This window comes from Felis catus, chromosome E3 (genome assembly GCF_018350175.1).
Source record: "Felis catus isolate Fca126 chromosome E3, F.catus_Fca126_mat1.0, whole genome shotgun sequence".
NCBI classification, from domain to species: domain Eukaryota; kingdom Metazoa; phylum Chordata; class Mammalia; order Carnivora; family Felidae; genus Felis; species Felis catus.
Window position 1 is genome coordinate 486,570 of NC_058383.1, and position 25,260 is coordinate 511,829.

General features: G+C 58.4%; 1 long non-coding RNA gene across 7 annotated transcripts in view; it reads right to left on the bottom strand.

The window, feature by feature from the left end:
- LOC109495066 overlaps positions 1–25,260 on the bottom strand; it is a 62,662-nt gene that overhangs the window by 4,772 nt on the left and 32,630 nt on the right. For 5 of the 7 annotated variants that reach the window (XR_006591110.1, XR_006591108.1, XR_006591112.1 and 2 more), the window contains one exon: positions 1,757–1,852. This is a non-coding gene — a long non-coding RNA (uncharacterized LOC109495066). Of the gene's footprint in view, positions 1,853–25,260 lie in introns of all 7 variants that reach the window. The other 2 variants (XR_006591113.1, XR_006591109.1) reach the window with 1 other exon arrangement.

A 25,260-nucleotide genomic window follows, 5' to 3' on the forward strand; every position in this document is an offset into this window, starting at 1 on the left:
AAGGGTGCAAGCCCAGGGTCGGCTGGGCAACTCTCGTCCTCACTCGGGATTGCATACTACAACTGACCCGCAGCTCCCGGGGCTGAAAAAAACCGGAAACACGTCATCTAGAATCAAAAAGAACCACCCTCTTGCACCTCGCTGCCCGCTGTGCCTCTGACTGTCCTCCTCTGGCTCCTCAGACACGTGAGCGGCCTCCAGCCCCAGGGGACAGGCACGTGGCCATCCCTGCCTAGGACGGTGCTGCCCAACACAACAGCTGCTGGCCGTGCGATCCTAGTGAAATTTAAGGTAATTACAAATCAGGGCAACTAGAAAGCCGGTTTCCAGGGCTCTCGGGTCACAGCGTGGATGTGCGACATCCATCATCACGAGCAGCTCTGTTGGCCTGTGCTGACCCAGTCCGTGGCCACGCGCCCCCACCCCGGCCACCGTGGCCTCGTTCACGTCTGCGCTCCCTTCACTCAGCCCAGCAGACACGGCCTCAAGCAACCTGCGTCCCCATTTCCGCGCTGGTTGTTTGTTGGGCTGGGATCAGATGCCCGCGGGCCCAGGCGCGTTGTGGGTTCGGGCACTGCCCCTGTCTGTTCCCGGGCCGAGCAGGTCCACGTCCCAGTAGGTGCCTGCAGGATGAATCCAGGAACGCGGCCTCCCGAGGAGAACAGAACCACACAGCTTACAGATCCAAGCCCGCTGTGTCGAGAGCAGGAGCCGGGTCGGAGGCTGGCAGCGTCCATGCACAGTCTTCAGGAAGCACCGAGAGGTTCCCTGGCTCTGAATCTGGAGCTTAGCCCAGGTGAGGGCTTTTCACCTCTGAAGGGAAAGTCCTTGCAAACCGATGTTTGGAATATTGCCCAAGAGGAGCCACTTCCGGGCTGGGGGCACGAGGCCTGGGTCTGAGGGAAGCTCTGCATGGGGCCCCTCCTCCGAGTACGGGCTGAGACCCCCGGACAGGGAAAGCTCGTGGCCCCTGTGCACAGGGGCGGGGTGTGGGACATCATTGTCACTGGCTCCACAGCAGGAAAAGGAATGGTCCCGGGCTCCCGGGCTGCCCCACACCCTGCTTCTGGGGAAAGACAATGGGCCAGGAGGGCAGGGGCAGGAGACGGACGCCAAAAGGGCGGAGGCCCCGCCGGAGGGGCTGCGGGAGCCCAACAGGCAGCCGGGCCGTGGTCGCACTAAGCCAGCCATCCCAGGGCCAGGACCCCGGGCACGGAGGGGCGTGGGGACAGGAGATGCGGGATTTCTGCTGCCAAGGCCTGGGCGGGACGGCCTTCCCGAAGGGGCAGGAAACAGATGGCCTGACCAGGATGGTCCCTCGGGCTTTCTGGGGGCAGGGAAGGGCCAGGACAAGGGAGGAGGCCCTTGCCTGTGCAGAGATGAAGCTGGTGGGGCTCCAAGTCGGGTCCCCCCCCCATCACAGGAGGGGCTGGGGGCCATCTCTGACCCAGGACCACGGTCGGCCTGGATAAGGAGAGTGAGGCCGAGAGCAGTCCCGAAGGGGCCAGGGTGGACCGACCGGGCCTCCTCCGATGTCCAGGCTCCGCAGGGATTGTGGGCCAGGGGGTGGGGTTCGGCCTCCACCTCCAGCAGAGGCAGAGGAAAAGGGGGTCCGGGGACTGGCTCATCACAGTCAGAGGAAGGCTCCCGGCCCCTCTCCCACCACAAGGGCACCCAGTGCAGGCCGCGTTCAGCAGACCACTAACAACTCTTCTCAAAGACGCACTGGGTCTGAGATGTGGGGCCAGTGACTCACCTTCTCTGAGCCTCAGTTTTTCATCTGCGAAATGGGTGGATAACAACATCACCTCGTAAATTCATCAGGTAAAATTAGCAAGGGCGTGCACACTGCCTGGAACGGAAGAGATAATAAAGAGCACAAATTACCGTCATTACGACCGTTTATTTTCCAGTCAAGAAATCCATAAGAATGCACCAGGGCAAGACACCAACATGCTTTGTGGGGACAAGAAGAGCGACTCCGGGGTCCCACGCGGCCCCTGCGAGGCCTCTGTGAGGTCCCCACACCCATCCTGAAATGGCACGGCCGGGAGACAGAAGCCCCCTACCTCCCCGCCAGTCCAGGCCTCGGGCCACCCTTCCCTCCACCAGGACCCCAAGCCTGAGGCGGATGTCCACTTCTGAAACAGCAAGCCCTTGGCCAGCCCCCGTGCGAGTCCCCGACCCCGGCCACGCAGGCCCCTTCCCCAAGGTCTCCGCGTGGGCCGCCCATGGGGCCTTGGCCACGGGGAGAACGCCCATTTGTAATGAAGCCTCAGGCAGGCTCTGGTTCCACTGACCGAGGCCGCTGCCCCAGTCTGCGCCCCCAGCCCAGCCCCTGGACACTACAAACTGGGCCTCAGGGGAGACTCCGCCTCCTGGAAGCCCACCAGACAGCACAGGTGATGAGGCCGACTGTCCCTGCCCTCCCTCAGGTGCAGGGACACTGGGCCGGGACCGGGAAGGGCCCCAAGGGGGCCCACAGGACCTCTGCATGGGCGGACTCGTGCCACAGATGTTTCTTGCTTGGTTCTGCTCATGTCCCTGCCGTCACCTGCCCTGTCCTGTGCTGGCACCTCTGAGCCGGTCCCTAATCTGTCACGTGGTAACAGCCACCCCTTGAAGAGGAGGTGCCCAAAGGCGGTCATCGCTCTGGCCGCAGCCCTGGGGCTTGGGGCGGTACCCTTTGAACTTGACTTTCCTGGTCTGTGAAGTTGAGGGAAAGTGACCCACCCAAGACCTGGCTCTAGTTCCTGGCAAAGTGAAGACTTGGGCGGGAGCCTGGGCTCCAGGAGATGCAGCCTCCTCCCCGGCCACCACGGGGTTGAGGGGGGGGGGGGCGCGTGGGTCCCACGCTGCCCCGGCTACTGCCGAGGGCAGAGGAAGTGGAGGCCAGGCCGGCGACCCTGCAGGAGCCCCAAGCCTTGCGGGTGGCACCTCCCTGCTGGCTGGCAGCCTGGGTCATGGACGCTGCACAGAAAACAAGCACCGTCAGAAAGCGTGGGTGAGACGCCGTCGTCGGCGTAGGTCACAGCGTCTTGGGACCCGCGGGAGGTGTTGGGTGGGGATGTGCCCCACAGGCCAGCCTCTGAGCGAGTTTCTGACCAAGCTGCCACGAGTGGCTTTCCAGGCACTGGATGTCAGTTCAAGGCCCTTCGCCCCTCGGTGAGAGGCCCCCCAGGCCCCCGTCCCGGCACTCTGGTGCCAGGCCCGCCTTGAGAGCAGGGAGCTGGGGTCTACGTGACATGAGAAGCCCACGTCATGTCCTGGGGTGGCTGTGACAACAGAAATGCACACCCTCCCAGCTCTGGGAGGGGGGCGGTCCCCAGTGGAGGCCGGGCTCCTCCCGGAGGCTCTGAGGGAGAAGCTGTTCCAGGCCACTCCCCTCACCCCCCAGGCTTCGCCGTCCTTAGGGTTCCTCGGCTGTGGACGCCTCCTCCTGACCCCTTCGTCCTTCATCACACTGCGCTCTCCCTGCGTGCACGTCTGGGTCCAAATCCCCCTTTTATGAGGACACGGTCGTGTTGAACTAGGACCCACCCCACTCCAGCATGACCTTGTCTTCACTAATTACATCTGCAATGACCTTATTTACAAATAAGGCCACATTCTGAGGCACTGAGGTTAGGGCTCGAACACATGAATCTGATGGTGCAAAGGCAGCAAGGTGGGGGGCTGGGGGGGGGGGCTTCTGTTTCTCAGGACGCCCCAGCCTTAGGAAAACCGAGGCAGGTCAGAGGAACCCGGCTTTCCTGGAAGGCAGATCTCAGGGCAGAGCCCACAGGCACAAGCTTTATTGTGGGCACAGGCCCAGGGCAGGTGGCTGGTTCCTGGGTGAGAAACAGCTTCCCCAGAAAATAGCCTATTATCAGCCCCGTCGGAGCCCTGGCCTCACCTGCCGACAGGTAGAGAGGAGTTCACCCGTGTCCCTGGGCCCACTATCAACATGGCTCGTGGGGTGTTAACCTCCACAGCCCTACAGGGGGTTCCCTCAGCCCCTGGGGAGGCGGGGCTCTGGGCCACGGGAGGGCAGCACAGGCAGGAAGGCGGGGGCTGCTCCATGCAGAGCCCATCCCAGCACCCGGCTACACTCACTACACTGGAACCTCCAACCCCCATGTGGACCCTCCAAGTTCTCCTTGCCGCCCCCCACCCCGCCCCTCTTTGCACCACCCACCGAGCCGAATGAAGGCCAGGCTTCCCCAGGCAGCAGGAGGCCTCTCCTCACTCCTCTCCAGCTCAGAATGACCCTGTGGCCACCTCGTCGGTTCAGAGCTGCCGTGGTACCCACCCCGGGAGTTTCCCGTGAGACGTGCAAGTCACGGGAGGACAAGGTTTGAAGGAACCAGGTAGATGGCATCAGAGGCCACCTCTCGGGGCCCCCGAGCCTCCTGTGCTTTTCAGGCCTTGAGCACTCATGGACCTTGCCTCCGAACAGCCCGGTGGCACAGGGACCCTGACAGGGAAGGGTGCTAAAGCAAAGCCAAGAGACCTGCCAGGGTCCTCTTCCAGAAGGACGTCGGGAGACGTGGGCCCAAGAAGACAGGGTCCACTCCCAGAAGGACGTCAGGAGACGTGGGCCCAACAAGACGCCTGAGAGCCACCAGCTCCTTTCCACGGAGCACAGGTGCAAACCCAGGAAATAAAAAAGGCAACGAAAGGAGAGTTCCAGATGGGACCTGGGCAGGGTGGTCAGGAACCCCAGGACTGGAGAGGCGGTATAGACTGGGTGCCTTCCCACACCCCGCCAACGGGACCCAGGGGCCACAGCCCGGCACCTCCTGATGTCCAACCGGAAGCAAAGTATTCATAGCACATCAGCTGGAGCCCAGTGCTCCCACCCTGGAAAGACCCCTGTCCCCTCAGGCCAGATCCCTTCCCACGAAGACACACTAGGGGGCCCCAGCAAGGGGATCCCCACATCAACAACCGGCCCGGCAGCTCCCTGCCCAGAGCCACAGCGGGGCGTGGGGAAGCCCCTCACCTCAGGAAGGCCCAGGATGCCCCAGAGGCCCCAGATAAACCGAGGAAATCCGAATAACACCACAAATGCTCTGAAAACTGAGACGTCATCAAGTTCGGCCACGGCATGGGCCCGGACCGCGTGATAACCCTGGACAGGGCAGCAGCAGGCTACAGTGAAATGTTTAAAAAGACTCCGCCACAGCGTGCAGGGTACGACCGAGAATCGCAGCCCAGATGAGAAGACACGTAGCTGCAACCAACACCAAGAGGGACAAGATGCCGGAACTTTCCAGCGAGGGTTTCGGCGTGGCCACGTGGGAACGCTACGGGAAAGCACTTACCAGTCCTCCTGGAGCAAATGAAGACATAGAAAACCCCAGCAAAGGAATGGAAATTATATGAAAGGACCAAACGGAAATGACAGAACTGAGAAGCGTAGTAACAGAAGCAAAAACTCCGCAGACGGGCTGAGTAACAAAGAGGAGACGAGGAGGACACAGTCTGTGCGTCTGGAGACAAGTCAACAGAAACAGCCCCACGTGAGCCACAGAGAGCACGCAGACCCAGGAAAACCCAACAGACCCCCAGGGCCAGGGGAGCGATCGCAGGGACCCACCAGTTTCCGGAAAGTGTGCACAGCTAGAAGATGTTCAAATGAGTACTGAGTGCAAACTCGTCACATCTGGTCAAAGACAGAAACCCACGGTGTGAGCGGGGACGAAGGCGCCACATGTGGTGCGTGGTCTGGACAGGGCAGTGCTCGGAGGGAGAGTTACAGCGCTGCGTACCCCCCAGACAGCATCCCCAGGCCCCCGCAGACCCCGCTGCAAGAAGCCGGACACGAGGACAGTCAGAGGCGCAAGACCAGCCACGGGGTGGGGCGGAGGTCGGCGAGGAAGACGGGGACGCTGACAAAAATGGAAGAGACAGGGCAGAGCCTCCGCTCTCGGGTCGGCCAGGGCCCGTCACCGGCTCCCGCAGCCTCGCCAGGACAAGAGAGGGCAGTGAGTCACTGCTCGTGAGTTCTGCACCCCAGAAGGAGCAGACCATCGATAAGCACAAGCATCAATACTCAACCGAGACGGAAGAGGTGAATCCAGCAGTCCCATAACCAAGGGAGACTGGATCCATAGTTCAAAAGTTCCTAAAATAGGAATCTCCCGGATCTGACGATTCTACTGGAGAATTCTACTAAACATTTAAAGAAAGAGGGGCGCCTGGGTGGCTCAGTTGGTTAAGCATCTGACTTCAGCTCAGGTCGTGATCTCGTGGTCTGTGGGTTCGAGCCCCGCGTCGGGCTCTGTGCTGACAGCTGGGAGCCTGGAGCCTGCTTCTGATTCTGTGTCTCCCTCCCTCTCTGTCCTTCCCCCCCTCCGTCTCTCCCTCTCTCTCTCAAAATAAATAAACTTAAATAAAATACAAAAGAAAGAAAGAAAGAGTAGCACAAGTTTACACAATTTCTTCTAGAACATGGAGGAAGAGGAAAAACGCTCTTCAACCGATGTTATGAAGCTGGTGTTATCCTGATACCAACACTAGACAAAGACGAAAAACCCAAAAAACAAAAACCACTATTAAGCGCGATCTCTCCTGAACACATTGCAAAAATCCACTGCAAAATATAAGCAAACCAAGTCAAATGAGGCATAGAAAGAATGCTATACACGACCAAGTGGGGTTCCTCCCGAGTACTCCAGGCTAGTTCAACGCTTAGAAATCAGAGAAAGGATTCACCACATCAACAAGCTGAAAAGAAAGATAATGTGACCCTATCAAACTACACAGAAAGTGCATCTGACAAAAGCCATCACCCATCCCTAACGAGGACCCTTGGCAAGTCGGGGTCAGAGGGACATTTCTCGGCTCGCTAAGTATTCAGTATGGTTCCCAAGGTTGGAAACCATCTCGGACGGCCGCAAATGTCATGGATGATGAAGAAAACCCCAGATACAAACAAACGAAGAGTCATCATTTTTGGGCACTTACTATGCTCCAGGTGCGGCCCGGGCACTGACACGATGGCCGCCCCAGGGGGAGAAATAGTCCCAGTTCACAGACACAGACGCTGAAGCGTTGATGGGCCCCACGTCAACGGGGGCTCAAGTCCAGGCTTTGCCCTGCCCTGTGGTTTCCAGTCCTGACCCCTGGGAGGGAGCTCATTGTCCTTAACTGGATTCCAGCTCCCAACGCAGTCAGAGTGGCTGAGCCTTGCCCTGGACACACACGGTGCCACCACGGTGGGGACAGAGGGCAGAGCAGGCCCACGGACCTGGGCAGGAGGGAGCACCCCCCTTTCAGGAGAGGCCCCGGCTCGGCAGCAGACGGACGGGTAGGGTTCCCCGGCAGGCAGGGCGTCTGGCCGCTTGTGGGAACGTGGAGGTCAGGGAGGCCACACCAGAGGGCCGTGGCTCAGCGTCCCTGACACGGGCTGGCTGCTGCCCTCTCAGCAGGCCGGGCAGTGAGATGCCCTCGGACTGTGACGTACGCACTATGGCAGAACACGAAGGTTTGCCCCAGTGGGTGGTGGCTTAGGGGAACCTGTGTCATCCCCGAGTGTGCTACCAATCGCTCACACTAATGATCACTGAGGCCCCCTGTCCCACCCCAGCCCACGTAGGCCTGGAACAGCCTCTTAGGCGGGCAGCAAGGCCCGAGTCCTGGGTCCTACTGGCAGGACTTTGTGAAGGCCGATGGATCTACATGACAAAGGGCTGGGACAGAGACCAGGGAAGGGAGCCCCTCAGCTCACAGGAGGCCTGGGGTGGGGGAGGAAAAGGTGAGGAAGAGGGGCCACCTTCAAGGACACAGGGAAGGTGGGTTCTCTGATCACTGCTTGCCGCTGGGCTGGGCAGCTCCTGGGACCAGGTCCTTAGGAGCAGGAATCACGGGCCCGCGGTTCTCGGCTCAGAGCTCAGGACGCGGCCCGCGCTTGGACCTGGGCCTGGAGCAGCTACTCGTAGCCCCGACCTTCCAGAAACCATTCGCCGGGGCTGGGATTCATCCTGCCCCCCTCAAGCTTGCAAGGAGACCCCAGCCTCCCTCCAGAGCCCTCCCCTGCTCACTGCTCCCATCCTGGGTGTAGAATGGACAGAGACCTGGGAGGCTAGGAGGACGTCAGAAATTGAGAGGGAGATTTATCACTGGGGCCCCCCTTCTCTTCCAGTCCCTTGGCTGCAGGGTAGGGACTCTGGATCCATGTCCCCGAGGAAGTGACAGCTATGTCTGCCCCGCTTCCCCCCCTCCTCCCCCGCCCACCAAGGAAGGCCGGGGTCAGCTACCAGCCCCGTCTGAGATGTCACAGAAAAGAACACCCACGATGCCCCAAGGAGGCGGCCTCAGACCCTCTGGAGTTTCCTCGCCCTGGATCCCTTTCAAAAAGCCATCCCTGCAGGGAGCCGCACCGACCACGGGATCCCCGGGCCGGATCTGCGTTGAAGGGACGTGCATTGCGTCTGCGTTGAAGCCCCCGGCACGGCAGACAGGGGGCTCTTCGGGCCGCTCGTTGCGGGACGCTCGTTACGCAGCAGTGGCATTGGAACAGCACATCTCCTCCCTCACACGCAAGGCCGCCTGCCTGGGGCTGAGCCCTGGGTTCGCTGCTCCCAAGTGTTGGCTTCTGGGCGGGTGAGTCTCGGGCAGTTCATACCAGCAGCACCCCGGAGGCCCTGCCCATAATTGTGGGTCCCTTCTTCCTGCTCTAACAGGCCTTCACCGAACGCACCATTCCGGGCACGGCTCGCTGCGGTGGCCCAGAGGGACGGAGCCCTGCCGTCCTGGAGGACCGCGGTCTGGGGTGTTGTGTGAGGCACAGTGCACAGCCTGGGAGAGGACCCCAGGGCTAGACTTACAGCAAACCTGAGCCGTCCAAGCTTGCACCTCTCTGACCCACCCCCCCTTGCCATACGGGGCTGCCGTGCCGGCCCGTGTCGCCTCCTTGAGCACCTCTAGCTCCAGGCCACCTTGGGGCTTCAGCACTTGTCATTCTCCCCCCAGAGGCCCCGCTCACGCCCCGGCCACTTGCGTACACGGTCTCCCTCCTTCCCCACGTTAGCCTGCCTCTCCACACCCGACACGGCCTGCGGCGGCTTCGTTCATCCGCCTGCGGCTTCTCCCACCGGCCAGTGAGTTTCTTGGGAGCAGGGACCAAATCTTCTTGGCCGTCTTATAACCTTGGGGAAGCGCCAGGCCGGATAAACACAGGGCACCAGATAAATATTGTTGGACGCACAAATGAATGAATGGGTGGTTCGTAGCAGGGGGAGTGACACGGTCTGATTTGCATTTCGAAGGAGCGCTCGGCGCAAGGCAAGCCTACGGACGGATACGGGAGATAGACCACGCCGTCAGGGTGCGAGAGGTTGGAGGCCGGGCCGGACCGGTGCTCCCGGGGGCTGTCAGGAAGGACACGTGACACCGTGCGCTTGCCGGAACCCGCAGAACTGGACGTCAGAGACAGCCCCTATGTGAAGTGCGGGCTCAGCTAACAAGAACAGGGCGATATCCATTCATCAGTTGTGCCCGTTAAGAGCGTCCCACGTTAACAACCAGGGAAACCACCTGTGTGTGGTGGGGTGGGAACTCCGTACTTCCTGCTCAACTTTTCTATGACCCTAAACCCGCTCTAAAAAAAAGCATGTCTATTAACCTTTTACAATCTCTGGGAGACGACAATGAGGCCACTCTGTCCCCACCAGAAGGGTTCAAATAAAAACAGATGTTGGTGAGGCCGGGGGGAAGCCCCACGCCGTTGGGGGGCGCCTGCAGCCCCCACAGAGCACCAGCAGCGGCCCCGCGGCCGGCCGAGGGGAGAACACAGGAGGACGCCGCATTTCCCACGGAAACGCGTGGGTGCCTGTGTTCATCAAAAGTACGCGCGCGGAGATGATTCAGGCGTCGCGCCAAAGACGACCCGGCCCGGAAGCCGTAGAGGTGGGCGTTTCCTACGGCCGAGCCCACGCAGAAGTGGTAATGAATGAACGCAGCGGCACGTGGATAGATTTCATAAACATCAGACTGAGTGATGGGAACCAGACACAAGGACACGCTGCCTCGTTCTATTTATATGAAGTGCCAAACGGTCCAAACCACGGTGTGATGATAAAAGTCGGTTGTGGCTGGAGCAGAGAGGAGGCGGAGGTGGGCCGGCCGCGGTGCCCTCTGAGTTCAGCGGGCCCCTCCTTCCCTCCGCCGCCTCCCCTCCTCCCTCACCCCGTCCCCCACTTGCCTGCTCCTCCCAGCCCCCTCTTCTTGGGGAGCACGGCAAAGGCCAGCGGTCCCTCCAGGGAACTGGCCTCACTGGGCGAGGACTTTTTGAACCAGACTTCAGAGTGGAATTTTTTTCCTCTCAAAATAGAGAGGAATTGGCTGTCCAGCAGTTAAAGATAGAATCCTGCGGCAAGGCCAAGGTCTGAGCCCCTGTCCCAGCTGGCCGCAGAGAGGGGTGTGGAGGCCTGGCCCCACCGCTCAGGGGACTCAGGGGTTTGCTGTCCCAGCTGCAGCTGGCACCGAGTCAGGTGACCAGTACCCCCCACCAGCATGGGCCGGGGGACTCGAGGAGTCAGGGGGAGGGCCAGCTTGCTTCCACAGAGGTGTTACAGGGGGTTTCCTGGAGGAGAGGACCCCACGGAGGCAACAAAGTGGGCTGGGAGCAGGAAGTGGCTGGCAGCTCAGGGCCTGGAGCACAGGAGAGGGGAAGGGCAGTGGTGGGCAGGTCAGGAGAAGCCCTGAACGTCAACTCAAGGAGGTGCGCTTTGCGCGTGGGCGGGGAGGGGCCGCCAAAAGGCTTGCAGCTGGGACATGAGGGCCACTGGGCAATGATGCCTGCCCAAGGCGAAGGTAGTCCCCTGGGAGTGGGGTCCAGCCTGGGTGTAGAGCTGGGGGGCGCTGGGGGCACTGGGCACAGCTGACCAGAGCGAGGCTCCCCACACTCCGCACTCCGGATGGGGCTTCTGAAGGCAAGCTCTGGTGCATGGTGGGGCCTCCCGTCCCTGGGGTGAGGGCCACACCCACCCTGGGGCCAGGTGGCAGTCCCCGGGGCAGCTCAGGGTTGACCTTCTGACCAAGGACAGGCTTACAGCCGCCATCCCAAGTAAGGACAGGATCTTCTCTCGGGAAGCCCGTCGCTGTGGAATGTGTGTGTGTGATAGCCCGTCCCCACCAGGGGCCCGGGTGGAGGGCGGGACACCTGTGGGCTGTGTGGCCACCTCAGCTCAGCGCTCCGATGGGCTATGCCCGTGCTGCCAGCCCGTGGGCTCGGACCCACCTCTCAGGGCCACTGCTCTCCCAGGGCCAGGCAGGGAGGTGGCCGTGCACCTGAGCCACCAGGACAGAGGCACAGGAGCGACAACGGGGAGGGGCAGGTCCGCGCCACGTGTGGTCTCAGGGCACTGGCTTCCCTTCCCACGGCGCGTCCCCCTTGGCTTGGTGGCCAGAAGCCCCCCGCGCTCCACCTTCTCTCCGAGCAGGAGACGATTGTGTGGCCCACGTGGGCAGGAAGGCCGGGCGACAGTCGGGGCCTGTAAATGGAGCCCCTGGGGGTCGGAGGGGCCACGCCCCGTGACAGCCACCCTGAGCCCATTCCCCCCCCCCAACACACAGGGCTGCTGGGCCCACACAGCATCTCCTCCACGTGTGACCTCAGGTCACAGAACACCATCCACGTGGGGGGAGGAAACCAGGCTGGAGGCAGTGAGCCTCTGCTCGGGGCCACACACGGGCAGGAAGACCAGGAGGTCTCCAGCTGGACCCTACCCCGAATTCCATGGGCTCATGGTCACAGCTGTGCACGGGGGGAGGGCGTACCTCCCCAAGGGAGCTGGGAAGGAGAAACTGAGGCTCAGCAAGGGCCGCTGAGGGTGCCACGTGCTGTGCTGTGCAGTGTGGGGGCCCCTGGGAGACGGTCCCCGTGCAGCCCGGCTGGGCGCCGGCCCCAGGCTCTGCTCCGGTGTCCCCATCACAGACTGACTCCGCCAGGCCCCTGCCCCTCACATAACCTCTCCCCAGACCCCCAGGCAGAGCCGGGCAGGCCAGCACCCGGGGAGAAGTGGTGCCCACTCCCAACACGGCTGGCTTCAAGCTACCAGGGACGTCACTGAGGGCAGACTTGGGACGGAGGCTCCTTCCCCCTGCAGGTGCGCTAGATGGGGTTCCTCCACGCAGCGATGGTGGCTGGTGGCTGTGAGCCGTGGCCGGGACCAGAGCCAGACTTACACCCATCTTGTCAGGAGTGTTACTGGAGCACAGCCGTGCCGGTCAGTGACATAAAAATAAGTAATTGATGTGGTAACTAAATATCGTAAAATAATTCAGAAGGGATGTGTTGTAAGTATTTATTAGCTCTTTCAAAAACAGCTTTGTTGGGGCGCCTGGATGGCTCAGTCGGTTAAGCGTCTGACTTTGGCTCAGGTCATGATCTCCTGGTTTATGGGTCCGAGCCCCATGTCGGGCTCTGTGCTGACAGCCCAGAGCCTGGAGCCTGCTTTGGATTCTGCGTCTTCCTCTCTCTCTACCCCTCCCCCACTTGTTCTCTCTCTCTCTCTCTCTCTCTCTCTCTCTCTGTCTCTCTCTCTCTGTCTCTCTCAAAAATAAGAACTTTGTTGAATTACAATTATCATCCAATAAACCGCACATGTTTAAAGTATAAAACTGATAAGTGACACGTTAGACATGCATGTTATTTGCACAAACACGTGTCTGTGAAACCATCCCCACAATACAAGAATGAGCACATCCAGCACCTCAATGTGACCTGAGTTTGAATTTCCTAGAGTTTTGTACAAACAGAGTCATAGAATTTGAAATCTTTCTGCCCTTCTTTCACCCAACATAATCATTTTGAGATTCGTCCGTGTGCTGGCATGTGTCTTTCCTCTCACGCTGCTGAGTACTATTCCGTGACATGACCGCGTTAGCGCGTTTTCCATATTCGCCCGCCGGTAGAGACCCGGGTTACTGGGACTATCACAAATACAGTTGCTGTGAACATTTCTGCACAAGTCTTTTTTTATTTTATTTTTTAATTTTAGAGACAGAGAGCACGTGATTGGGAGAGAGACAGAAGGAGAGGGAGAGTGAATCCCAAGTAGGCTCCCTGCCCGGCACAGAGACTGACACGGGCCTCAACCTTGCGACCACGAGATCATGACCTGACCCTAACTCAAGAGTCAGCCGTTCAACCCACGGAGCCGCGCAGGCGCCCCTGTGCACGCACAAGTCTTCTCGTAGGAATGTATGCCGTCCTTTCTCTCGGGCAAATAGCTGAACCATGTGGCAGGTGTAGGGTTAAGCTTTGCAAAAACTGCCAGACTGTTTTCCAAAGTGTTTTTAAATTTTTTTTTTCAACGTTTATTTATTTTGGGGACAGAGAGAGACAGAGCATGAACGGGGGAGGGGCAGAGAGAGAGGGAGACACAGAATCGGAAGCAGGCTCCAGGCTCTGAGCCGTCAGCCCAGAGCCCGACGTGGGGCTCGAACTCCCGGACCGCGAGATCGTGACCTGGCTGAAGTCGGACGCTTAACCGACTGCGCCACCCAGGCGCCCCCAAAGTGTTTTTAAAACCTTCCCACCTCTCAGTCGGTTGAGCTTCCAACTTTGGCTCAGGTCATGATCTCACGGTCTACGAGTTCAAGCCCCATGTCGGGCTCTGGGCTGACAGCTCAGAGCCTGGAGACTGCTTCGGATTCTGTGTCTCCCTCTCTCTGACCCTCCTCCGTTCATGCTCTGTCTCTCTCTGTCTCAAAAATAAATAAATATTCAAAAAATTTTTTAAACCTTCCCACCAATAATATATAAGACACCCAGTTTCTCCACATCCTCGCCAACACTTGGTATCATCAGTCTTTTTAATTTTAGCCATTCTCATAAATGTGGGGTCTATCTGTCACCTCTACTTTTTATTTCCCAAATGGCCACTGAGGTTGAGTATCTTTCCATGTGCTTATTTGCCACCTGTGTATCTTATTCTTATAGACCTTCTTTTCTTCTTGGGTTGCTTATATTTTTATCATTGAGTTTTGAGAAGTTTTATATACTCTGGATACAAGTCCTCTATCAGACATGTGGTTTGCCAAGATCCTGCTCCAGGCTGTAGTTTCTTCTCTTCTTCTCAACAGTGTCTTAGAAAACAGAAGGTTTGGGGCGCCTGGGTGGCGCAGTCGGTTAGGCGTCCGACTTCAGCCAGGTCACGATCTCGCGGTCCGTGAGTTCGAGCCCCGCGTCGGGCTCTGGGCTGATGGCTCAGAGCCTGGAGCCTGTTTCCGATTCTGTGTCTCCCTCTCTCTCTGCCCCTCCCCCGTTCATGCTCTGTCTCTCTCTGTCCCAAAAATAAATAGACGTTGAAAAAAAAAAATTAAAAAAAAAAAAAAAAGAAAACAGAAGGTTTGGAGCACCTGGGTGGCTCAGTCAGTTAAGCGTCCGACTCAGCTCAGGTCATGATCTCGCGGTCCGTGAGTTCGAGCCCCGCGTCGGGCTCTGTGCTGACGGCTCAGGGCCTGGAGCCTGTTTCAGACTCTGTGTCTCCCTCTCTCTCTGACCCTCCCCCATTCATGCTTTGTCTCTCTCTGTCTCAAAAATAAATAAATGTTTAAAAAAAATTTTTTTAAGAAAACAGAAGGTTTTTACTTGTCAGAAATTCAATTTTTTATAAAGTCAACTTTTTCTTACCAAAGATTACCATTTGGGTGTCATATCTAAACAATCTTTGCCTAACCCAAGGTCACAAAGCCGTTCCTCTAGGACTTTTATAGTTTTTGACTTTATATTTAGGTCTTCGATCTATATTGAATTAATATTTGGATAGCTGAAATGCACAGGTCAAAGTTTTATAGTCAGGTTAGTGATGGATGGGAGGAGAGATGGTAGGAAGACAGACAGACAGATGATGGATGGATGGATGGATGGATGGATGGATGGATGGATGGACACAGACACATGATAAGAGTAATGCACTCACTCCAGCACCATTGTCTAAAAAGGCAATCCATTCTCCATTGAATTGTCTCAGTTCCCTTGTTGATGACTGGCTGTCCACGTGTGCAGGGTCTGTTTCTGGACTCTGCTCATTCCTCTATCTTTCTAAAAAAATTTTAATGTTTATTTTTGAGAGAGAGCGAGTGAGCGAGGCGGTGGGGGAGGGCGGGCCACAGAATCCGAAGCAGGGTCCAGGCTCTGAGCTGTCAGCACAGAGCTTGATGCAAGGCTTGAATTCCCAAACCGTGAGATCATGACCTGAGCTGATGTTGGACGCTTAACCAACCGAGCCACCCAAGCGCCCCCTCTCTATCTTGACACAAATATTACACTGTCTTGATTACTGTAGGTCATGATGAATCTTGAAATCATCAAATGTAAGCCTCCAACCTCGTTCTTACTCCTTGCAGCCATCTGGGTGGTTCTGGGTCGCTTGCAATCTCACAGGGATTTAAGGTTCTAACTGTAAGTTCAATGTCCTGAACAGACAGAGAGCTATTCAGTTACGCATTTCTTCTCGAGCGAGATTTGGTAGTTCGTGTCCTTCACGGCATTTGTCCTTTTCACCTAAGACATTGAACTTACTGCCATAAAATGGTTCATTATTATTCTCTGTTATCTTCCTATTTTGTCCTACCATCGTGTCACCTCCTTCGCTCCTGACCCTGGTTGTCTGTGTCTTCTCCCTTTTTCCTTCTGACCAGTCCACCGAGGTGTGTGCCAAGTCTATTCATCTTCATTGTCTCAAAGAACCAGCTTGTGGACTCATCTGTTTTCTCTTGGTTTTTTGTGTATTTTCCATGCCATTCACCTTGTGCTAATCTTTACCATGCTCCCTCTTTTTGTTTTCTTTGTGTTTACTTTGCTCTTCGTTTTAGAGCTCCGTAATGTGGAGTTGAGACCAGTCTTTTCTTTTCTCACATAGGCATTCAACGCAGGGACTAGCCAGCTTTCTCCATAAGCGGCCAGATAGTAAGGATTTCAGGCTTTGCTTCTAGTAACAGCTTTGGGCCCAAGGGTATCTTGTTGGATATTAAGATATTAGTAAAACCACCGTGATCTTTCACGCTTGCTGTTTGTGAGGCTTGTCACCTTCTGATAGCACACGGTTGGACCTTCGCCTCTAAACTCCAGTGTGACAATGTCTGCCTTCAGTCTAATCTAATCCATTCGCATTTAATGCTGTGATCGATAGGGCCGGGGGTACGTGGGACATCCTCCTTTTGTTTTCCATGCGTCTCACTGCGGTTCCTGCTTCGGCTCCTCCTTCTCCGCCTCCCTTTGTAGCTAGTGCACATTTTGTAGTGTGTCGTTTACGTTCCTTTGATCATTTGCAGCTAGGCATCTATATTCGAAGTTAATTTTTTAGCAGTTGCTCTAGGGCTGATGATGCACAATTTAGCAGACTCTGTTTCCGGAGATACTAACCTGCCTCCAGGAAGACACGGGAGTTCTCCTGTGTCGCTCTGTCCCCCCTCTCCTGCTGGTATTGGTGCGCCTACACCTAACAGTGCAAGCTGTAATCGACGCTTTATGTGACCTCGTGGCTTTACTGACCACGCCCCCTCCTCTTTGCCTCATCTGTGGACTCAAGTTACCCCTCGGTGCCATCTGCTCTCTCTAGTGTACCTTCATTCCCACCCCTCCTCTGTGTTGTTATTGTCAAACACATGACATTTCTCTATGTTCTAGATCCAACAGAAAATGTTAGAGACATTGCTGTATGCAATTGCTTTTCAAATCGGGTGAGAGACGCAAGGAGAATGCACGTGGAACTGGAGTGTCTTTTATAATTGCACCCAGGGTCACCCTTTGCATCCCAGTGTCGGCTGGAATTACTGTCCAGTGTCACTCCCTTTCAGCCGGGAAAACAAAGTGAGCATTTCTCTGCCAGCAATAACTTTGTTCCTTGTTTTTGTTTGCTTGTTTTCCTAGCAATAGCTGTATCTCACCTTCCTTTCTGAAAACCTGTTTTGCCAGATACGGGATTCTTGGCTAACGGTTCCTCTTCTTTGAGCGCTTTGCACACAGCGCCCACGGCGTCTAACCGCCACGGTTTCCAAGGAGAAGCCAGCAGGCCCCCTTGTCCACGCTGAGTCCTTTCTCCCTCACTACTTTCCCAGTCCCACACTTCGGCTGTGATCTGTCTGCTATGTGTTTCGTATTTTGTACCTTTGCATTTTTTCCTACTTGCAGTTTGTTGAGCTTCTTGGATGTAGATCATTGTTACTTGTGAACTTTGGGAACTTTTCAGCCATTATTTCCTCAAATATCTTTCCTCTCTTAATACCCCCATCACATATGTACCCTTGTGCCTGATGGAGTCCCACTCGTCTCCTTGCACCTGTTCCTTTTCTTCGCTATTTTGTTTCTTGTTTTCTTTGGGTTTCACAATCTCTGTCATGCTCTCTTCAAGTTCATCGGGTCTTTCTTCTGCTAGCTTAAATCTACTGTTGAGCCTCTCTAGTGAATTTTTCATGTTGATTATTATACTCCAACTCCAGAATTTCCATTTGGTTCTTTTCATGCTTTTTACCGCTTTGCAGATGGTCTCTATGTCATGAGTCACTGTCACTGCGCCTGCCTCTGCATCTCTCAACATGGCCTCCTTCCTTGAACATATTTGTCATTGTTTCTTTAAAGTCTTTGCCTGCTGAGTGCAGTACTGGCCCCTCCCCGTCCCTCCTCAGAGGGAGCAGTTTGGGTAGCACAGGGTCAACAGACCACCAAGGACACACAGGGTCTGATGGACCACCAAGGGCACACAGGGTCGACAGACCACCAAGGACGCACCAGGTCCAATGAACCACCAAGGACGCACAGGGTATGAATCACCAAGGACACACAGGGTCCGACAGACCACCAAGGACGCATGGGGTCCAAAAGACCACCAAGGACGCACAGGGTCCAACAGACCACCAAGGATGCATGGGGTCCAACCCACCAAGGATGTACAGGGTCCAAAAGACCACCAAGGACGCACAGGGTCGATGGACCACCAAGGATGCACAGGGTCCGATGGACCACCAAGGACGCACAGAGTCCAATGCACCACCAAGGATACACAGGGTCCAAAAGACCACCAAGGACGCACAGGGTCTGATAGACCACCAAGGACACACAGGGTCGACAAACCACCAAGGACGCACCAGGTCCAATGAACCACCAAGGACGCACAGGGTCCAACAGACCACCAAGGATGCATGGGGTCCAACCCACCAAGGATGCACAGGGTCCAAAAGACCACCAAGGATGCACAGGGTCAACTTACCACCAAGGATACACAGGATCAACAGACCACCAAGGACACACAGAGTCCGACGGACCACCAAGGATACAAAGGGTCCAAAAGACCACCAAGGATACACAGGGTTGATGGAGCACCAAGGATGCACAGGGTCCAATGGACCATCAAGGACACACAGGGTGAATGGACCACCAAGGATACACAGGGTCGATGGACCCCCAAGGACGCACAGGGTCAACGGACCACCAAGGATACACAGGGTCAATGGACCACCAAGGACCTACGGGGTCCGACCCACCAAGGACAACTCCAGAGTCAGCTCGGTCCCCTTTGATTGCCTTTTTCCATGATCTCCCACTGAATCTCTGCCTCGTCTGCCTCGATAGATATAACACCCATCTGCTGCCAGCTGATGGCTCTATTGATTTCAACAGCGCCCTGGAGCGTGAATGAATCCAGTGTGATCCAATAAAGTCAGGCCTGTTGGCAACGGGAAGGCGTTGGCAGTCTTTGAAGCTCTCCCTGCCCCTCCCCTGCGTGGAGGCTCTGTGCTGATGGGACAGGAGCTGGGGGTGGGGGAGCTCGGTCTTCACCAGCCACCTGCCCCCCAGATCCTCACCGCGGGGTAGGAGCCAGAGGGAAGGCAGGGGCATAACTGGTGCCAGCCACCGTCTGTCTACACCACCCAGCACAGATCGTGGAGAGCATACGGCCCGGCAGCGCGGGACCTGCCAGTGTCCCCTGAGCACACCCAGAATAGCTCTTGTATGCTGTGACGTCGGGGGAGCTGCCTGTCTGCCGCTAAGCCCCCCAGGACGGCCCTCCGGCAGCACAGAGCTTGGGGCGGGACGGGGGTGGGGGGGAGAGGACCACGTTCTCTCTTTGTAATGTTCATTCATTCGTTTTGCAAGAGAGAGCGCGCGCGCATGCACATGAGCGGGACAGGGGCAGAGAGAGAGGGAGAGAGAATCGCAAGCAGGCTCCATGCTTGGCACAGAGCCCGACGTACAAAGGCTTGACGTGTGCGTGTGCACACGCGTGTACATACAGCCTAATTCCTGGGATTTCTTCCTCCCTTTGTTTCGCCTCGGAGAGCTGCCTCCACAATAAAGCCAACACATTTCAAGGAACGACAGGGCTGCTGTCAGCCCACAGTGTGCCGCGGGTTGGGACGTTTTGCTGTGTCCCGATTGTGCTTCCAAAAAAACTTCCAAGCCAACAAAAAATATCCGGCCTCCCAAAACTAGTCCAGGGTCACAGGTCAGAGGGCACTCTTCCGCAGGGAGGGGGCAGGAGGGGCTGGCCACACCGTTCCTCGACTGGCTCCTCAAAACAAAGTGTTTGTTTGTTTTAATGATGAGACTGGACGCCTAGGACACATGCACATTTCTGCACGTGTGCATGTGATGCTTTAATAAAGAATTTACAACTAAAAAGCAGGTCCCTCCTCAGATGAGCGCTCTGAAGCTGCCATTGGCCCCCGTCTCTGTCATGCTGCCGGTGACCACCCCAGGACCCGTGGCCAGCTGGCATCGGCCTGAGGCCCTCGAGCGATGGCGGGTTGGCACCAGCCGCTGCAGAACGAGGTAGGGGTGCAGGACGGTAGGCACCACACATCTGAGACGCAGCACGAGCTCCGAGACCTGCATGCATGTCCTCCCCATGCACTTTGGCGACCGGCCTGAACCCCCCTCCCCCACAGAGGGGCGGCACCCCTTGGGGGCTGTGTCTTCCTTCCACGCGGCCAGAGCCCAGAACTCTCCGAGGCCCCAGTGCCCCCCCCCGCTCAGGGTCTGGGGGTGCCAGGACCCAAGATGGGGAAGTGCCAGCTGTCTGAGTTTCTGGAACCCAGCAGGAGTAGGGGAGAGGGCGGACGGCTGGCTAGCGCTTTGCAAGGAGGCAGGTCTGCAGCTCCCGGGGAGGGGTGGGGGGGCGGCACAGCCAAGCCACCCCTCCCCCTGGAAACCCCTGGGCCTGGAGCCTTACTCTGCTGCTCTCCCTACCACCCCCAGGGCATCCATTTGCCCACCAGACAGCCGCAGGGCGGGGTGGGGGCTCTCGAGGTCTGGCCCGGGCCCGACCCTCCCCTTGGGAAGAACCACACCAATGCCTTAGTCCTCACTCCTCTGGAAGGGCCGAAACAGGTCTTCAGAGGGAGCAGGCAGCAAAGGCCTGCTTTGAATATCAACGTTTTCTGAAGATCAAAAAAGAAAGAAAGATATTTTGGAAACATCTAATGTGCCAACTAATTAAGTGTCTGATTATTAACGAGCTCTCTCCCAGAAGAAGGGAAAACAACCAGGATCCTCGGCCGCCCTGGATACAATCAGACAGAAAGACAGAGTTTCTCACACCAAAAACACAGGCAACGAGACAAAACAGACAAATAGGACCACATCAAAATTTTCCAATTCTACGCGGCAAAGGAAACCACCATCAGAGTGAAAAAGTAACACAGAGAACGGGAGAGAACGTTTGCAAGTCATTGATCTGATAAGGGGTTAGTAGCCCCGAATATGTCAAGAACCACAAAGGCACGTCAGCAAACACCAAATAGGCTGATTTTAAAGTAGAGGAAGGACTTGAACAGGCACCTCCCCAGAGAAGACACGCTAACGGCCAACAAGCACGTGACGCGGTGCTCGGGGCCACTGCTCACTGGAGAAGCTAAAGTCAGAGCCACAGGGAGACTGGGGTGGCCACGATCAAGGAGATGGAAACCGGTGTCGGCAGGAGCGCCGACGGTGGGAGTGGAGGGTGGGGCGGCCGCGGGGGAAACGGTGTCACTTCTTGCAAAAATGAGGGTCCGGCCGTCTTGCTTCCGGGTGCATCTGCAAACAAACTGAAGGCAAGATCTCAAAGAGATATTTCCATGCTCATGTTCAAAGCAGCATTCTTCACGGTAATGGAGAGGCAGGCCCAGCCCCAGGGTCCATGGACAGAGTACCATCTAGATACAATGGAGCATCACTAAACCATAAGGAGGAAGGAATGACACCTGCTAGCACGTGGACGAGCCCGGAGGACGTGATGCTGAGTGACACAAGCCAGACAGAGGAGGACACACACTAGGACCCACTCACACGAGGTCCCAAGGTCGTCAGTCTCATGGACATGGGAGGACACGCACTGGGACCCACTCCCACGAGGTCCCGGGGTCGTCAGAGTTAGGGACATGGGAGGACACACACTGGGACTCACTCCCACGAGGTCCCAAGGTCGTCAGTCTCACGGACACGGGAGGACACGCACTGGGACCCACTCCCACGAAGTCCCGGGGTCGTCAGACTCACAGACACAGAGTAGACGGCGGGGCCAGGGCTGGGGAAGCAGGTGGGGGTCCATGTGTAACAGGGACAGAGTCTCGGTGTGGGGAGATGGGACGTTCTGGAGACCAGTTGCACAACAGCATGCATACAGATAACACTACCACACGCTTACAAACGATCAAGACGGTACATTTATGTGTTGTAGGCTTTCTTTCTTTCCCACAATTAAATTTAAGAAAATAGAAAAGGAGAAGAGACTTTCTTTGTCCTCATCCTGCAACTCGAACTCCACAGTCACAAGAACGAGGTGACGTGTCGGCGTTGCTCTCCGCCACGGCCGGGGTTGACAGAACCTTCTCATGGCTCGTCTTAGCCCCGCCGCACAGTCTCAGGAAAGCTGGCAAACACCCCTCCCCCTCCATCCGTCCTTCCATCCATCCACCCACCCGCCCGCCACACATGCACCCATCCAACAAATATTCGTTGAGTGATTATTCTGTTCCACATGCTGTTCCAGGTGCAGGGAGCCCAGCAAAGAGGAGGCAGACAGGTCCCTGCCTTACTGGGGTTCCCAGTGGGGGAAGATAGGGAAGTAGAAACAGAGAGAGTGAGAGAGACAGAGAAATGATCGATGATGCCAGATGGAGACAGGTAGCTAGCTAGATGATAGACGGTATAGACGATACATACATACATAGATGATGGGTAACAGAGACGGGCCTTGTGCTAAACTGCACAAACTATATCCAACAGGCTATTAAGATCACAGGAAATGGTGGCAATTGTTTTCAGAGTGAAATAGGGTGATGTTGTAGTGGGTCGTCCTCACTCAGAAGGGGCTCCATTGGGGGGGAGGGCGGCCTGAGGGAGGGGAAGGGGGGCCTGAGGGAGGGGGAGGGTGGTCTGAGGGAGGGGACCTGAGGGAGGAGGAGGGTGGCCTGAAGGAGGGGGAGGGGGCCTGAGGGAGGAGGAGGGTGGCCTGAGGGAGGGGGACTGCAGGAGAGGGAGGGGGCCTGAGGGAGGGGGAGGGTGGCCTGAGGGAGGGGGAGGGGGCCTGAGGGAGGGGGAGGGTGGCCTGAGGGAGGGGGACTGCAGGAGAGGGAGGGGGCCTGAGGGAGGGGGAGGGTGGCCTGAGGGAAGGGGAGGGCGGCCTGAGGGAGAGGACCTGAGGGAGGAGGAGGGTGGCCTGAAGGAGGGGGAGGGGGCCTGAGGGAGGGGGACTGCAGAAGGGGGAGGGGGCCTGAGGGAGGGGGACTGCAGGAGAGGGAGGGGGCCTGAGGGAGGGGAAGGGGGCCTGAGGGAGGGGGAGGGTGGCCTGAGGGAGGGGGAGGGCAGCCTGAGGGAGGGGACCTGAGGGAGGAGGAGGGTGGCCTGAAGGAGGGGGAGGGGGCCTGAGGGAGGGGGACTGCAGAAGGGGGAGGGGGCCTGAGGGAGGGGGACTGCAGGAGAGGGAGGGGGCCTGAGGGAGGGGAAGGGGGCCTGAGGGAGGGGAAGGGTGCCTGAGGGAGGGGGAGGGTGGCCTGAAGGAGGGGGAGGGTGGCCTGATGGAGTGGAAGGGGGGCCTGAGGGAGGAGTAGGGTGGCCTGAGGGAGGGGGAGGGTGGGCTGAGGGAGGGGGAGGGGGCCTGAGGGAGGGGGACTGTAGAAGGGGGAGGGGGCCTGAGGGAGGGGGACTGCAGAAGGGGGAGGGGGCCTGAGGGAGGGGGACTGCAGGAGGGGGAGGGGGACTGAGGGAGGGTGTCTGAGGGGGAGGGGGACTGAGGGAGGGGGCCTGAGGGAGGGGGAGGGTGGCCTGAGGGGGGGGTGGCCTGAGGGAGGGGGAGGACAGCCTGAGGGAGGGGGACTGCAGGAGGGGGAGGGGGCCTGAGGGAGGGGGACTGCAGGAGGGGGAGGGGGACGGAGGGAGGGGTACTGCAGGAGGGGGAGGGGGACTGAGGGAGGGGGTCTGAGGGGGAGGGGATTGAGGGAGGGGGTCTGAGGGGGAGGGGGACTGAGGGAGGGGGCCTGAGGGAGGGGGAGGGTGGCCTGAGGGAGGGGGAGGGCAGCCTGAGGGAGGGGGACTGCAAAAGGGAGAGGGGGCCTGAGGGAGGGGGACTGCAGGAGGGGGAGGGGGACTGAGGGAGGGTGTCTGAGGGGGAGGGGGACTGAGGGAGGGGGCCTGAGGGAGGGGGAGGGTGGCCTGAGGGGGGGGGTGGCCTGAGGGAGGGGGAGGACAGCCTGAGGGAGGGGGACTGCAAAAGGGGGAGGGGGCCTGAGGGAGGGGGACTGCAGGAGGGGGAGGGGGACGGAGGGAGGGGTACTGCAGGAGGGGGAGGGGGACTGAGGGAGGGGGTCTGAGGGGGAGGGGATTGAGGGAGGGGGTCTGAGGGGGAGGGGGACTGAGGGAGGGGGCCTGAGGGAGGGGGAGGGTGGCCTGAGGGAGGGGGAGGGCAGCCTGAGGGAGGGGGACTGCAAAAGGGGGAGGGGGCCTGAGGGAGGGGGACTGCAGGAGGGGGAGGGGGACAGAGGGAGGGGGACTGCAGGAGAGGGAGGGGGCCTGAGGGAGGGGGACTGCAGGAGGGGGAGGGGGACGGAGGGAGGGGGTCTGAGGGGGGAGGGGGACCGAGGGAGGGGGCCTGAGGGAGGGGGAGGGGGACGGAGGGAGGGGCTGCAAGCCGGGAGCCAGTCTGAAGAAGGGGAGGGGCGGGATCAGAGCAGGGTGGGGGCAGGTAGAGAAGGACCCTGCTGATTCAGGGCCTGGTGGGGCTGAGAGCAGGGACCACCGAAAGTGCCAGGCCCCGGGCAGGGTCACGCGTGGTCGACCTCCGACCGGCTCCCCTCCCTGCCCGGCCTCAGCAGTCTGTCCAGCCGGCACTTGTCCTCCCGTCTGAGGCCCCCAGAGACTAATCCATTTGCCTGCACTAATCCAGGCTCAAAGGGGGCCCGGCACTTGGGGGTGGTCACCTGCAGGAGAGGCCCCCGGCCCCCCTCCCCAGCTAATCCCTGCCAGGCAATCGGGCTGATCAGGTTTCCAACAGCTCAGCCCTTGCTTCCCAGGCCCAGGACGCCCCACCAGGGTGCTTTGGGGACTGTCCCGACAGGCCGAGGGTCAAGGAAGGGAGAAGCCTGCTCTCACCAAGTGTCCCCAGCGGGCAAGCGCCCTGACCCTCTGGGCCTACCTCGGTCAGGAGAGGCGGGAAGGGTCTGCCCGGCCCCACCTCCCCGGGCCCTGCGGTGGGGGGACCGGCCCCCTAGGCTCCTGCCACCCTCCTCCCCCACGGAACCTGGTCCTGGATGAAGCAGTCTGCCCCTTCCCAGGAACCCGTCTGTGTTTTTGAAAGGCCTGCCCGTCTCTCTGGCCTCAGATAAAACGGGAAAGGGAGCGTCTTTTCATCTCAGGGGCCTGATTTAATGCTCCACTGACCCTGGTTTGGGATTTTCGGGGTGCTTGTCTGAAGGGTGGGGGGCGGGCCTGGGGGGCCTCCCCTCGCTCGCCCCCAGAGCCCCCACTTCTGTTCCCCAGCAGTGAGGCTGGGTCCGCTTCTGCCCACCCCCCCTGCCTTTACTGGAGCTGTGTTTGCTCTTCCAGATTCAGAATTTCTGAGACGCGATGTTTTCGTGTGAACAAGCTGAAACACAAGTAGAATTCACCGTGCACCAGGCCTGTCCTGCTCTCCCTGTCTCAGCTACCTTGGCCACTAGAAATGTGTGTTCCTGCACCAGGCTGCTGCAGCCAGGCCACTCACCTCCCCAGGCTGGGCAGGCAGGACCCTCTGGGGGGTGGGCCGGGCTGGGCGGGGGGGCAAGGCCTGCTCTGTGCCTGCAGCCCTCAGC